Consider the following 14,969-nt stretch of genomic DNA (forward strand, 5'->3'; position numbering starts at 1 on the left):
GTTGGATGGTGGTAATGGTTCCACAACAATGAATGTACTTAATGCCACAAATCTGTACACTTAACAAATGGTAAATTTTATGTATAGTTTACTACACACAAGAAAAAGGACATATAGAGCAAAAAAATTCAAGCTCCCCAAAATAAAGGTCCACACATATCTAACTTGGTATTATTTCTCGCTGGTATATCCTATGATTTTAAAGTTGCAAAATGATTAGGTAACCAGTGAGGTAATTGCTTCGTGACTGTGGCGTCATTGGTGCCTAGAACAGAGCCTACCTGCTATGGGGTAAGTGTCCAATTAATATTTGAATGAATAAGGATAGTAACATGGGGAAATGATTGGTAGGACCCATTGACTTGCAAAATCCCCAATCAAAAGCTCATCAAGTTAAAGAGCTGAAGTATAAAAGGAATATGACAGAGAGAGTCTAACCTGAAAATGGATTCGATCATGATGAATACATTTGTGATTAAAACCTAAACTAAGAAAGGATTAAGAATTACTTTTAGGGGCCGGCCCCGTGGCTCAGGTGGTTGGAGCTCCGTGTTCCTAACTCCAAAGGCTGCCAGTTCGATTCCCACATGGGCCAATGGGCTCTCAGCCACAAGGTTGCTGGTTCAACTCCTCCAGTCCTATGGGATGGTGGGCAACACCCCCTACAACTGGCAACGGCGACTGGACCTGGAGCTGGGCTGCGCCCTCCGCAACTAAGATTGAAAGGACAACAACTTGACTTGGAAAGAGGTCCTGGAATTACACTGTTCCCCAATAAAGTCCTGTTCCCCTTCCCCAATAAAAAAAAAAAAATTTTAAATCCGTTTAGTAAAGGAAGAAGAGAAATGGCAATTTAACATAATTACAAAAGTATCGGTACTTAAGTCACCTCGTGTGTTTATTTACATGGAGCAGATCCTTAATGTCAGATAAGTGAAGCGTTCTGATACTTATAAATCAAGTGCAGAGAAGTCAAATGGAAAATGTTCTTTTTTTAAACAAGGGACGTGAATTTTATTTTCAAGTACCGATATTATTTTCACCAACCTATGTAAAGACATACATGTATTTGTAATTGAACTTTTAATACAACTTAAAATTTTAAATTATGGTTTGTATGCTCTGGTTTCTCAGGACTATTTAGGGTTTATAATTTTTAAAATACCATGAGTTTTAAGTGCAAGACTCAAATGAAAAAAACTGCAAACATTTGTTGTCTGGTGTATATGGATCCTGAATCCACTTATATACATTACTGTGTGAGAAGACCTAGTACTACAAACATTTGAATCCTTACCCTAAATTTATATATACATGTAATGGAGGTTAATTGTTATAGAATGCTCTGCTACATCCGTCAAGGTGTCTTAAATTCCAGTAAACATTCAGACTTAGAAAATTATATTAATCCACATTTGGCATCATATTCAGAAAAATATAGGACAGGAAGCAACATGCAATAGGGCAGCTCCAGGCATTCCACAGGAGCCCTTGGAGCAGTCCACACAGCAGTGCCAAGTAGGCACAAGGTGATTAAATCCACATTGCGCAAGTGCAGGAGCCATCTGGCTTTAAGGGTTTTATGCATCAGTACCCAATCTCTTGTAACAACTCCATAGGCATAGCTTCCAAAGCTCCTGGAAGACATGCCTATGTCACTGAACTCTGAAGCTTCAAAGTATGATGTTCGCATCAGATACAGTTTCTTCTAATCCAGTCCAGTCCAGTCCAGATGCAGTTCACCAATTATGTCCTTTTTGCCATAAGCAAATGTGACAGAGTTGACATAACAATCATTATCAGGATGCCAAAGAAATTTAATGAAAGGTCAAATTCTCAAGGGGGCAGTGTTTTGTTAACCACTTAAAATCTTACAAGATGGGCGGTTGGGCATGGATGAAAATTTTCCAAAGATCACATGGAAGAATCTATGTAGGAATGAAAAAAGAAAAGAGTTTACAATAGATCCCCGTACATATGAAAATTTATACGATAAAGATGACATTTCATTTTGGTAGAAAAAGTACAGAACAAAAGATAGTACAATTGGCTATTTGGAAGAAAATAAATTTAGACCCTTTCCTCAGATTACATTAATATAAAATACGGATGGGTTAAATATCTAAATGTAAAAAATAAGGCTATAAATTACTATTTGGAACCAAGATAGTAATAAAGCAAGACTTCAATGGGTGCTAAAACTAGTGGATAAAAGTTAGAGGAATAACCAGAAACGCACTGTCCGGGGCCGGCCCGGTGGCTCAGGTGGTTGGAGCTCAGTGTTCCTAACTCTGAAGGCTGCCGGTTCGGTTCCCAATGGGCCAGTGGGCTCTCAACCACAAGATTGTCGGTTCAACTCCTCGACTCCCACAAGGGATGGTGGGCTCCGCCCCCTACAACTAGGATTCAACACTGTGCCTTGAGCTGAGCTGCTGCTGAGCTCCCAGATGGCTCAGTTGGTTGGAGTGCGTCCTCTCAACCACAAGGTTGCTGGTTAAACTCCTGCAGGGGATGATGGGGCTGCATCCCCTGCAACTAGCAGCGGGAGGCTGGACCTGGAGCTGAACTGCGCCCTCCACAGCTAAGATTGAAAGGACAACAACTTGACTTGGAGAAGGTCCTGGAAGTACACACTGTTCCCCAATGGAGTCCTGTTCCCCTTCCCCAATAAAATCTTTAAAAAAAACAAGTTAGGCATAAAAAAAAAGAGAAAGAAAAGAAACACACTGTCTGAAAATCTCTCCATGCAAGATACTTGCTAATTACAAAGGGAATATATTTGTAATTTTACACTGGAGAAACCTAGCAGACACCCCTTAACCAAGTGATCAAAGTTAATATCACTGGTAATGGGACTAATGGACATCACATGCTTCTTGATATGATGCACTAACGACAATATCACTTTTGTGGCATTTCACAAAAAAATACATAACTTGAGTCTAAGCATGGGAAAAACCAAATAACCCAAAATGATTTATAAATGGTTTCATTGCTTTCAGTCATAGGGATTCACACAATTTATTAATCAGTCCTTTAGCTCTTTTAAAAAATCTGCTTTATTGAGGTACATTTACATAAAATTAAAATCACCATTTTTAAGTGTACAATACGATTTTTTATTAAATGTATACAGTTGGGGTTTACATTATTTTTTAATCTACTTCAACCGTTAGAGTAGAAACCTTTTCATATCAAGGCAGTTATTCTTAGTATTTCTTTCGTACTTATCATATTAGGGAGTTAATTATGTGAATTGACTTTCCAGATGGAATTGGTGTGAAAAAGAATGTTTAATTTGATTTTAACTAAAAGTAAATTAAGTCCTTGGTGAACTAAGGGTTATTCTACTTTTAGGTGACAGATGTGTCATGAGAAAACAAAGTGCTAACCAAAATTTTATTTAGTGAAACAATTTTTATTCTATGGCCTTTAGTTTTCAGAGATTTAGTAAGGTCCTACAATTTCCACAGTAAAATACAATTGGACTTAATTTTAAGGTATGGGAAGATTGTTAAAAGTTGTTTATTGGAGTAAAAGAAGGCTAACATATTTTAAAACTTACTTCAAGAGTTGAAATAAATGTCACATTGATAAGAAAATTCAATTAACCAGAGCACTCCAACAGATGACCAAAACTTTACTAATTTTTAACATAAATCTTCATAGAAATGGGCCCAAATTTGAGTTAAACTTATGTTGATACTTATAGCACTCCAAATCTAAATTGGACATTTAGATTTAGAATTGTAAGTGTGAGAAGAAAGCATATTTCTTTATAATATGGGTGTGAGAAAATCCTTTCTGACTCAAAATTCAGGTGCAATAAAAGATTGATAAATTCAACTGTATAGAAATAAAAACTATGACAAACACCATAAAGTCAGAAGAAATATGATAAATTTGTAAACATCACAAAGGGTGAATCTCCATATGTACTCATATGTGATAACAGACATTCCCCCTACAAACTCTTAAAAATGAAGGTGAAAAGAGAGAGAGAGAGAGAGAGAGAGAGAGAGAGAAAGAGAGAGAGAGAGGAGAGAGAGAGAGAGAGAGAGAGAGAGAGAGAGAGAGAGAATAAGAAAGTTTTTTACAGGTGAATGCCAGTTAATAAATATACAAATGATAATAGAAGTAGAAAATAATAATTCTGCAGCCCTCAATATAACAGATTCAGACAAAAATTATCAGTGGATTCTAATATCAGTAGAATGGGTGTTAGAGGAAGGGGTATTTGCTCAGGCTCAAAGTATCACGCCACAGATTACTTATGTATTACAAAAGAAAGGACCATTCCTTTACAATGGAAAGATCTGGCAGTCACATTAACAAAGTAATCAAATTTAGCATCACTGATAGTGGAACAACCCAACGTGTGCCTCCATGAACCTATACTGTAATACAACATAAGGTTTACAACTTTGCTTATGAGTATTCTTGCCTGAATCTAATTTGGAGGAAATAATCTGAAAAATTCAGAATGTGAGAAATTCTGCTTAACAACCAGCCTGAAGGGCTGAGGTGAGGGTGGAGTGGGCTAGATTAAAAGACACTAAAAAGATACACTTTCCATAGGCTATGCTTAAATCTTGATTGCATCCAGGATCTAACAAAAGAAAACATCAGCAAAAGGTATTTGGAATGATAAATGTCTACCTAGCATATTATTTTGTACACCTGAAACTAATAAAAAAAATGGTATTTGGGTTAATTGGGAAATTGAATTTAGATTATATATTAGATAATACTATTGAATGAATGTTCATTTTCGTAGCTGTAAAAATGGCATTATGATTCTATGAGAGAATGTCCTTATTCTTAGAAGATGAAGGCTGAAAAGGGTGAAGTGTAGTGAGTGCAGCCTTCTTCAAATAGTTCAAACAGACAAAAACCAGTGTATGTACATACACAGAGCTAAGCCAAAAAAAAAGTTTGCGGATTTATCATACTATTCTTTGAAACTTTTGGTAAGTATAAATTTACTTAAATAAAAATTAAAATGTGTACAATGTATAGTTTGAAAAAGGTGAGACCACTGTGGCTAAAAACTGGAAAAAACTCTTATCCTTAAAAGTAAAAGAATAATCCTGGGTTTTGGCAAAAATAAAATAAATAAGAAAATAAAAATAAAAATAATGAAAGGGAGATGAGTGGCCCAATTCCTCAAAGAACACTTCTACAGTATATGTGGTATGAATTACTATTCCTGGGCTTGCTAGCCCAGGGACATTCACTTAGCTAAACACAATGCAAGTAGGTTTAGAATATTTTTTCAGCAAATTAATCCTTTGGAAAACAAATTATGGTCTCATATTGTGAGAAAAATGCTACTGTCGTAGCATGTTGTATACCACATAAAAGAGCTGAAAAAAACAAAAACATTTAAAGATCACACGTGAGATAAAACCATAACCTAATAGACAAGAATACATAGACCTTAGAACTGTATCTCATTACTTAACATGCTATTCTGAAGGGATGAGTTTAATTTCTTGAATCTTAATGGTTTCAGCCTACATACAATTGAAAGGAAGTACTAAAACTTTGACAAGAATTCGTTTAATTTTACAAGTAGTAGAATCAGAAGAATAAATGTTGTCCAAGGGTCCGTGACATATGTTTACTCCCTCTCCTGTAAAGTGAGGTTAAGGTTTTCTCTTGGGGTGGTGGAAATGTTCTAGACCTAGACAGTGGGGCTGGTCACACAACATGGTGAATGCACCGAATGCCGATGACTTGGACATTTTAACATGGTCAAAATGGTGAATTTTTAAAAAGTGATGCTAGAATTTCGAAAGATAGGTGCCTGGGGACAAAAGCCCACTCACCCTTCCTCTCACCCTTATTTATTTCAAAATGTTAATTCTGCTACAATTACAGTTCTCTAAATAGAAATTTATTATCCTGTCGTATATTCTGCATTTCTTCCCAGTAGAATCAACCTAATTATGATATATATCGCTATCTTAGCTGTGATGTAAGTTTCTCCACTTAATATTGAAATACTAAATGGCCAAAAACAACCTGTAAAGAAAAGTCATCCTTGCGTGGCAGTTTTCCTGTTTAAGGAGAATCAGTAAAATTTTAGAGCTGGAAAGTGTTTTAAAGCTCACTTAGTCCAGCCCACTCATTTTCAAATTAGGAAGTAGCCAGATAAAAAGTAGGTATAAGGCCAAACTTGTGTGTGACACCATTTAAGTGAACCTGATTTTTAAAAACTTTTTATTTATTTTAAGTGTGTTTTTCCAGGACCCTCATCTCCAAGTAGTTGTTTCAATCTAGTTGTGGAGGGCGCAGCTCACACTGGCCCATGTGGGGATCAAACCGGCAACGCTGGTGTTATGGGCATTGTGCACTAACCAACTGAATCAACCTGCCGCCCCCAAACCTGATTTGTTTAATCATTAGCACATAAGAGTATCCTACCTGTGGGAATATGACAGTGGGCTGATATAATAATTTCTACTTACCGTTTTAACACACTGGTTAACAATTACCTTTTTTTTTCCTCCATTCATTTGCCCAAGAATATAAAGAGCACAAAACAAACTTCAGCTTAGATAAGGATGAAGAGGAAAAATGAAGGGCTCTACGCTGAGCTAATAACCACTGCTCTGGAAAAAGACTGAAGAGTTATTGTATATAGCTCCATTTAAACAACCTGAAATGCAGCTCCCAAAAGCCTGAAATCTACCCACCCTGAGTGATGCTCACAAATTACTGAAACAAGTCAGAAAACAGAACTTTCACTTCACAAAATTATAGTGAATCCACGCCTGCATGTTGAATATTGCTCCAAAAAAAATAAATAAAAGTAAGACAGAAGTATGGGAAAAGGCAACAAATGATCAAAGGCATCCATCGATGACTATATTAAGAGACTAGACTAAGAGAATCCGGGCACTATTATCTAGAAAGTCAAAGTACGAGGACATATGATTGAGGTGCAAAAATTGCTGAAAGAAACTGGTGGGATGAGTGTGAACTTGTTCATGAAATCCTTATACTTAGAATTAGAAAGCATGCTTTCAAATCTTGAGAGATGTTTTGGGGGAAAAAAGGTCTTTAGAGCATAAGTAGTGAGCTGCTTGTGCTCCCTTACCGCTAGTCTCTGTTGGGACATGATGAACCAAGAAATCCGTGGTTGACCCCCCAAAAAAAATTATTTGATGGAAGTGTTGTTTTTTGAAGTTACTCTGATATTTTCATTTCATTTAGATATATTCAAGAAAGGTTTCGATAAATCCTAAATAAAAGCTTTCAAATGGGCTATTAAAGAAAGCTAAGGACATTTTGGTTATATAGCACTGACATTTTTAAGGACTGCATAAATGGCGTTTATATGCTGCCTCTTCAGGGGTGATGGGCCAGGACCACACCATCAGTCTCTATCCTCCACAGCGCCCTACACTTTTTGGGACACGGTGTTTGTTGAATAAATAAGGAAACCCTACTTCACCAAATTTTTTTGATAACATTTATGAAAGAAATTGTAGACTTGAACAAATCCAGTTCAAAGTACACCTAAATACATAAAGGTCTTTACAGGAAAATGTATCTGCTATATTCATCATGTTCAGAATCTAGTGCTTATATAAATCTTTTTTGTTAGCTAACCACACAATGACACTATATTACTGTATTTTAGATATGCTAGCTATTTGATATTGCCCATAATAAAATAAGAAATGTAAAAGTTAAGGCTTCCATAAAAATCAAAGCATATATTTTACTATCTAAAAATTACAGCTATTTGAAAGAGGAAGGTGAAATGAGTTTACTGTGACTTTCTAGAATCCCATTTAATAATTTTTATAAGGCTCTCATCAACTCTACTTTTTTAACCAGAGAATTGTTGTTTAAGGAGTTTAGATTGCAGATTGACATTTGTTCTGCACTTCTGCCATTTCTTCTCTTCAAATAGGACTATATCGTAGGGACTACATCATTAAGATTGTGTTATAAAAACCTCATGTTTACTCAATATATTTTGCCAAATGTGACAAAAGTCATTCATAGTAAGCCTCAAAAGAGTTTCCTTTGAATTCAATTCTCTCTATTCTTGTTTGTTTAGAAGTTAGCCCACGTATGAAGGGATAGTTTATCCTGCTTTACCTGACAGGATTGTATTGAAAATGAATTATGACCAAGGATTTTTCATCACCCTTACAAAACTGGAGTCTATAGAACTTTGATATGTTTTGGTTCAGAAGTATTAGTCTATATTCTCAACCTCAAAGTAGCTAGTTTTTTATTTGAAACAGTCACCACATACCTTTTAGAGGGCAAGGTGGAGTATGTGTTTTTGCACACAAACCCCCAGTATTTGTATGTTCAACAACTTTAATGGAGGACTTGCTTCTTAGAAGGCTGGATGTTAAATGGTATCATGCATTCATTCAGCAAATATTTATTTATTATATACTATGTGCCAGGCACAATTTTAGGTATTGGAAAACTAGCAGTAAGTAAGCAACATAGACCAAACCAAACAAAACAAAACAAAAAAACAATCCCTGCATTCATGGAGTTTACTTACACACAAAGATAAATCAGAACTTACTAATCAGTTTACACTCTAATAGGGGAGAGAAGTGTAAAAATTTTTTAAATGAACAATTGTCACCCCAACAAATTAAAAAAAAAATTTAAATGATTAATGTCTTCCAATATATAGACAAAGTGCTATTTCAAAGTTCACACTTTAAAATTCTGATATAAGAGGAGGGATAGATTATTTCTAGTGTCAAGGCTGAGGGAAGACTTCATAGGCAATAATGATTCAGAAATAGTCTACAAGTATAGTCTAAGCTATGAATACTTGATACATATAATTATTTTACATTAAGTTCAGTATATTACAAAATAAAAATAACAAAGAAAAATGAGGTAAGTTTAAAATATAAAGTACACAATCTGCCCATCTTTGACTGTCATGGACATGAAAGATTTTCAACCTTAAATACATAACAGCTCAGGAATTAAAAGGAAAAATAAGCCCAAATTTGACTGACTTCCTTGTTTTCAAAGAATTATTAGTTCCGATTTTAGACCATAATGATTTTTCTTATTAAAAATATATTTAAAATTTTTGCAGTGGTATAAAAGTCTTATGAAATAGAAATCTCTTATCCTATATTTGCATTATTAATAACTCCAAAGTTGCAGGGCCAGATTAAAAGGCTTTTATTTTTATAAGCACTTGGAGCTATAAACTAAATAAGCTAAATAATATTTTCTGCTATGTTATTGAGAGTCTTCATTTACTTTCATATTATAAAAGTTATGTTAACGAAATAGCCTTGCAATTTGCCTAGACTCTAAAAATTTTAGTCTCTGCAAAAATTTGAAATATCATAGGTGAAAGCACCAACCAAATCTCTTTCAATAGAATTCCAATGAGGGCTTTTTTGGGATTTTTTTTTTTTTTTTTTTTTTTGCTTTACAATTTGTTATTTTAAATAAGTGAGAAATAAGAAATGGTTCCTAAATCACTCAGTTTGCTCCATCAACCTTCTCACTCTCCTTCATTCGATGAGAATGAATTAAACAGATAAAATGTACAGGGGCACTATAATCACAGAATGTTAGATTCTGAGTCCTATAACTGTGCTTATTTCAAATATTTAAAATAAAGATTCATCTACGGGATGCTTTTTTTTCCCTCTTAGCAGAGCCATGCTACTTCCATTATTTTTGCTAGTTTTTTAAGTGCACCACTGCTAAAGCTATTTTGCAAGAAGGAGCAGTTATGCCGGAGTTCTTTAATTCTTTGGAAAATTTCCTCTTAAATGGTGTTGCTCAAATGAATGTGTCAACTCAGGAGGGGAAAAGCCTAAGCCAGAGATAGTCACTGCAGCACAAATGAAAACTTTATGTCTGTCTTTTCTCTAAGTAATTCTTACAGAATATTTCAAAAATCCACCAGGAATAGAAGTAAACATACACATTTAAACCCAGCACTTTAAATTCTTTCAATATATGGTCTAAATCTAATGATATTTTATTTACCTTTAATTTGGTCTAGAATATCTTCCAATAGGTCTCAAGGGGCTCTAATTTTTGTTCTAACCATCTGTAATCTGTTTCTATAAAATTAAAATATCCAAATTGATCTGTTCTTCAGAAATCTAAGGGAAGCAGATAGAAAACTAATTTCAAGGCCAAATGTAATTAATAGTAAACATTCACATTGACTAATCTAGTAATTTGGATGTTTTTGTTTTCACTTTTAATTCTTTTACACATAAATTCTGTATTATGGCAATAATATCTTCTCTAAGTTCATGTGAAGCAGAAGGATTTCATCTAATAGAAGGAAACCTTTTGTGAAAATACATTCTTTTACTTGGAGAGTAGATAACAAATTTCAGATAATTTTCAGGACATTAGCTTGTGTTAGTGGTTGGCATCAGTAAGGGATTCCTTTAGGATAGATTTTCATTTTTATTCTACTTTCCCCACCAACTGTTACTTAGCTGTGGTATTTATATAAGCTTTCTTTTCTCTGATACTAGATAGATGTATACAAAACATCCCTCCCTGCATTATTTTCCAGTGCCAAGCATTAATCCCTTCTCTCTTGCTTTTCATAGAACTTTCTGAAGTGGTCCAATAACTTCATTGATATTCCCAGTCCTACTCCTTTTTCTGAAAACGAAATTCCACGAATAGTTGTAGAAAGCCTGCTCAGTATCCCATTGTTTTAACAAAGGTAAAGGATGGTATAAATAGTTTAACTCGCTCTATAGCTGTGAAAACAAAGGCCAAGAAGGTGACAAAACTGATTCAGGGTCACAGCAGGGTCAGCTACCTACATAGAAAACAGGCGCCATTGTGGCATCCACCGTTTGTGAAGATCAACAGATTTACAGATAGACAAGTTATTCAAGTGCAGTGTTTAATTCAAAGGCACAGCCAAGGACTTTGAGCTCTTAGAACAGGATGTGGTTCATGCATCTTCTCAGGGGTGGGAAGCCAGGAGGATTTATGGCTAGTGACCACCTACTCCTTATCGGTGGAGCAAATAAGAGCTGGTGGCAGAGTGAGCTTCTGCCAGCTGTTCTTCGACAACCAGCAAATAAGAGAGGAGTGACCTACACCATGGGAAGATATATATGCACATGTGAGTGTACCTATATATGTACACACACACACACACACACACACATAAGTAAATAGTAATACACAGTCCCCCCACCCTCTGAAATTTTACCAATGCTGAAAGTAAATAAAATTCAAGCCCACTGATAAACTACTGTTAACTTGGAGTAAATCCGAACATACCATTTTTAAAGTTTCATATGAGGAGGAATTTCTTAACTTATTGCTAAGATTGTGTGAAGTGGTTGAAATGCAGATTCCTTGGCCCCTAGAGGACCTGATATAGCTGAGCCACGAATCAGACTTTTGAGAGTACACAAGAGAAATCATGGGCTCTTCTTCCCTACAAGCCTTTCACACTGAATTGATTTTACCTGTTTGGGATAGTTTAAAGATACCGAGTAAAGTCACTAAGATGAACCAGGTAAAAAATGTTTTTCAAGGTCTCCTCTACCCTCAAAGCTTTTTCCTTTAGCTTTCAATGATAAGCAGAACCTTTGGTCAGGATAAATGCAGGGGTTTTTTGTTTTTTGTTTTAAGTAATGATATTGGGTCTGGGCAAACCTCACCTTGAGTCTGTTTTCCTGTCACCAAAAATAGAAAAATGTATTTATTACTAACTCTCACTCAGGATTGTTATATGGTTTCATTCCATAATAAACTCATCTCAGTTCTGCCTTAGACTAGCTGTATGTCTACCTATGTTGACCTTTCTTAGCCTCAATTTCCTCAACTGTAAAGTGGTAATCCCTAGTAATCGTTACAGCCCTCAAATTATAGAATCATTTTATTATGAAACAGGTTCACGTTAAGTCACATAAAATAGAAGATACCCTAATTTAACACACAAACAAAAAACCCAAACTTCTTTAGACAAAGTATCCAAAAATTGGGAATATATGTATATAGAAAAGTATAAATATTTTCCTCCTTTGAGTTTTTTAGTACTAGGCTCTAATATACATTGCCTCAATCCCTTCCTCTTTCCATTAAATAAAAAATGCTAACAGTTTACATTTCCAAAGACAAAAATCTTAACTACCAAAATTACATTTTAGGGAACTGTAACTTACTATTTACTCTAGTCAATCTAGATCTCTTCTGGTTCACACAGCCTTTTCCTGTTACAAGTGCTTTAAACACTTTGACTTAACATCACATTACAGAATCTGCTTTCTTGAATTTTACATCCACTCTAGTCTGTGTTTTTTAAATAAATAATTTGCATATTTATATTGATATAGCCATAGCAGAATTTAAACTCCAGAGTCTATAACTTCATGTGACATTGCATAATCACTTTGATAAAGCGACTCTGACAATTTGCTTGAATTGCATTGGTTTCAAAATAAATTTGTTTGACTATCCAATCTCTAATCAGTTATATATGATATACATATAATCAAATTCTCCAATATTCTTAAATTATATGTAAGATTATTTTTTTTAAAAATCAGTAAAAACCTATTTATTAGTTTATAAATACCATTAATTTTGTTGACTTTTAATAGGTTATATTCCAAGCTTTCATGGAAAAATTAGAAGAAAAAGTACATTTTAATCCACAAATAATAAATTTTAACAAAGTAATTAACAGTCTTCAGTTTAACTTTCTTGTTTTCGATTTTACTGCAAGGAAACATGAAAAAATGTTAAAAAGAACAAGATAATTGTTTCTTTATATCACATGTAAAGTTAGAGGAAACCATGAACTATCAAAGAGATTCTTCCCATAATAATTAGTAATAACTGCATACTAAAAATACCTTCAAGTATTAACTGTTACAGACTTTATACAATAAAAACTATAAGCTTGATCATTGGATTTGGTTGTGGGAAGATATTTCAATTTTTAGCTTAATCGAGTTCCATAAACAAGGTGATTTTTTTTTTCCCTTGCTTATATATCTTCTTTGCACTTGGCTATAATATACTTATTTCCATTAACTGCCACATCCGAGAGTAATTCAGTTTATTATTATATCAACAGAACATTGGTAAAGATAAGGAAAAAAATAATAAATGCATCATTTATTGTAACAAAAAGAAACTGTTTATTTAAAAGGCAATGGCCATTCTTCATCTACCCAAAGTTCAAAGTGTTAAAATATTTGGTTATCCTAATGTAACCTGACTCCCCACCAAACTTTGTAATGAAATAACTTAGGGATACTTAATAATCTAGGAAGGAGAATCTCTCACAAGAAGAGTAATAGGAAGAGGCTATCATTGATTGAGACAACATTCTTCATTTATAGCCACTAAAAACTTCATTGGTGGTCAGACCTGAAGCAACATTACAGTTTAATCTGTTTCCTTATCCCTCCATAAACATAGAAAAGGCAATAAATAACAGAACCCACCTTACACTTAAAATCTGAGTTTCCTCTCCAGATTTAGATTTCAAAACACATTGTTGTTTTCACAACAGCAGCAGACCATGTCTTTGGCATTTTTCAAATAATGCTATTTACTTTGATTAAAATAAAGTGCCACATATGAATTATATGCACAAATAGAAGTGGTAGAACAATTCAACAGAAAGAATGTGATAACTTTATACCTTGTAAATAAAGTTAACATTATTTTCAAAATATGTGATCATATTATTCTGTAAGTTTTAAAACTGATCAAGTATGTTTTAATATTGAATACTTTATTGTATGTGCATAGTAAAATAGTTGAAAACAAGACACAGAAAGTTATAAAATTAAAAACATTTGTATTATTTAAATTCTAATGTTGATGTACTAAAAGTATCCTAATTTCACTCTGTATTGTTACTCTGGTCTTCCCAGCTTGAAAAATATCATATTCAAATATTCTGATGGTTAAGAAAAAAACTTAATAGTGCTACACCTTGCTTGTTTTAACCTGCAACCTCAGAATTTGAACACAAGTTCTATCTTGTTTACTCCTTCTCAAATCTCCAGAGGACTTCTCACAGGAATATGTGTATATATTCTTTTTTCCAGTTGCACATACTGACTGCATTCCATACCCGACAAAACTACCCTCAACTGTAAGATTTGCTGTTGTTGAGGGGAAAGAGTAATATTACCTTTAACCCTATTGTCTATTTCACTGGATTCAAACATTTACTCAACTTTTTTTTTGTTTATTAATATTTAAAACAAAATTCAATTTAATCTCTTTTTAAAAGTCACAATATTGGCTCTGGATTAAAATAAAATTTGAATATAGCTCTATAATTGCCAGAGATAAGTGCTTAGAGTGTATTATACCAAAATTTTCGATTTTTTAGTTTATTTTCTATTTGGCTTTTTATATATGGCCAGTCATTGAAATCAAAACCAAAAATGTCATTTTAATCTTGGTAGTTGAAATATAAGAGCAAAGAAATTACCATAAGAGATACAATAATAGAATCAAGGAGCAAAATTCTAGGCAATTTTCAACAAACGAAAACAAAAGATGGTGACAATATTTTGTATTTAATTGTCCTAGAACAAAATTTTAACAATATAACAGAAACCATATCTATTTCTGATATAACAAAATTGGTATTTTTCTTGTTTTTTATAACTTTTTTTAGTGCCCTCTTTATAAATTAGATTTTTAATAGCTGGATTAGAATTAGAATGGATTAGATAAAATTAGAAAGGGGATCATAAAATTACATTCAAATATTCAATAGCAATGTTTCATACTTGTTTGCATCAAATTATATACATTTTAAAAAGTCTTTACTAATATTTTACAGATTAAAATTTAGTTACTTTTATTTTCCAAGTGTTGGAAAGTGCTAGGAAAAACATTTTTAGGTTACAAATAAGACATGAATAGTTTACAAAGAAAAATTACTTTAAAAATAGAGAAGTTACCTCAATGACTAGCACATG

This window comes from Rhinolophus ferrumequinum, chromosome 20 (assembly GCF_004115265.2).
Source record: "Rhinolophus ferrumequinum isolate MPI-CBG mRhiFer1 chromosome 20, mRhiFer1_v1.p, whole genome shotgun sequence".
NCBI classification, from domain to species: Eukaryota; Metazoa; Chordata; class Mammalia; order Chiroptera; family Rhinolophidae; genus Rhinolophus; species Rhinolophus ferrumequinum.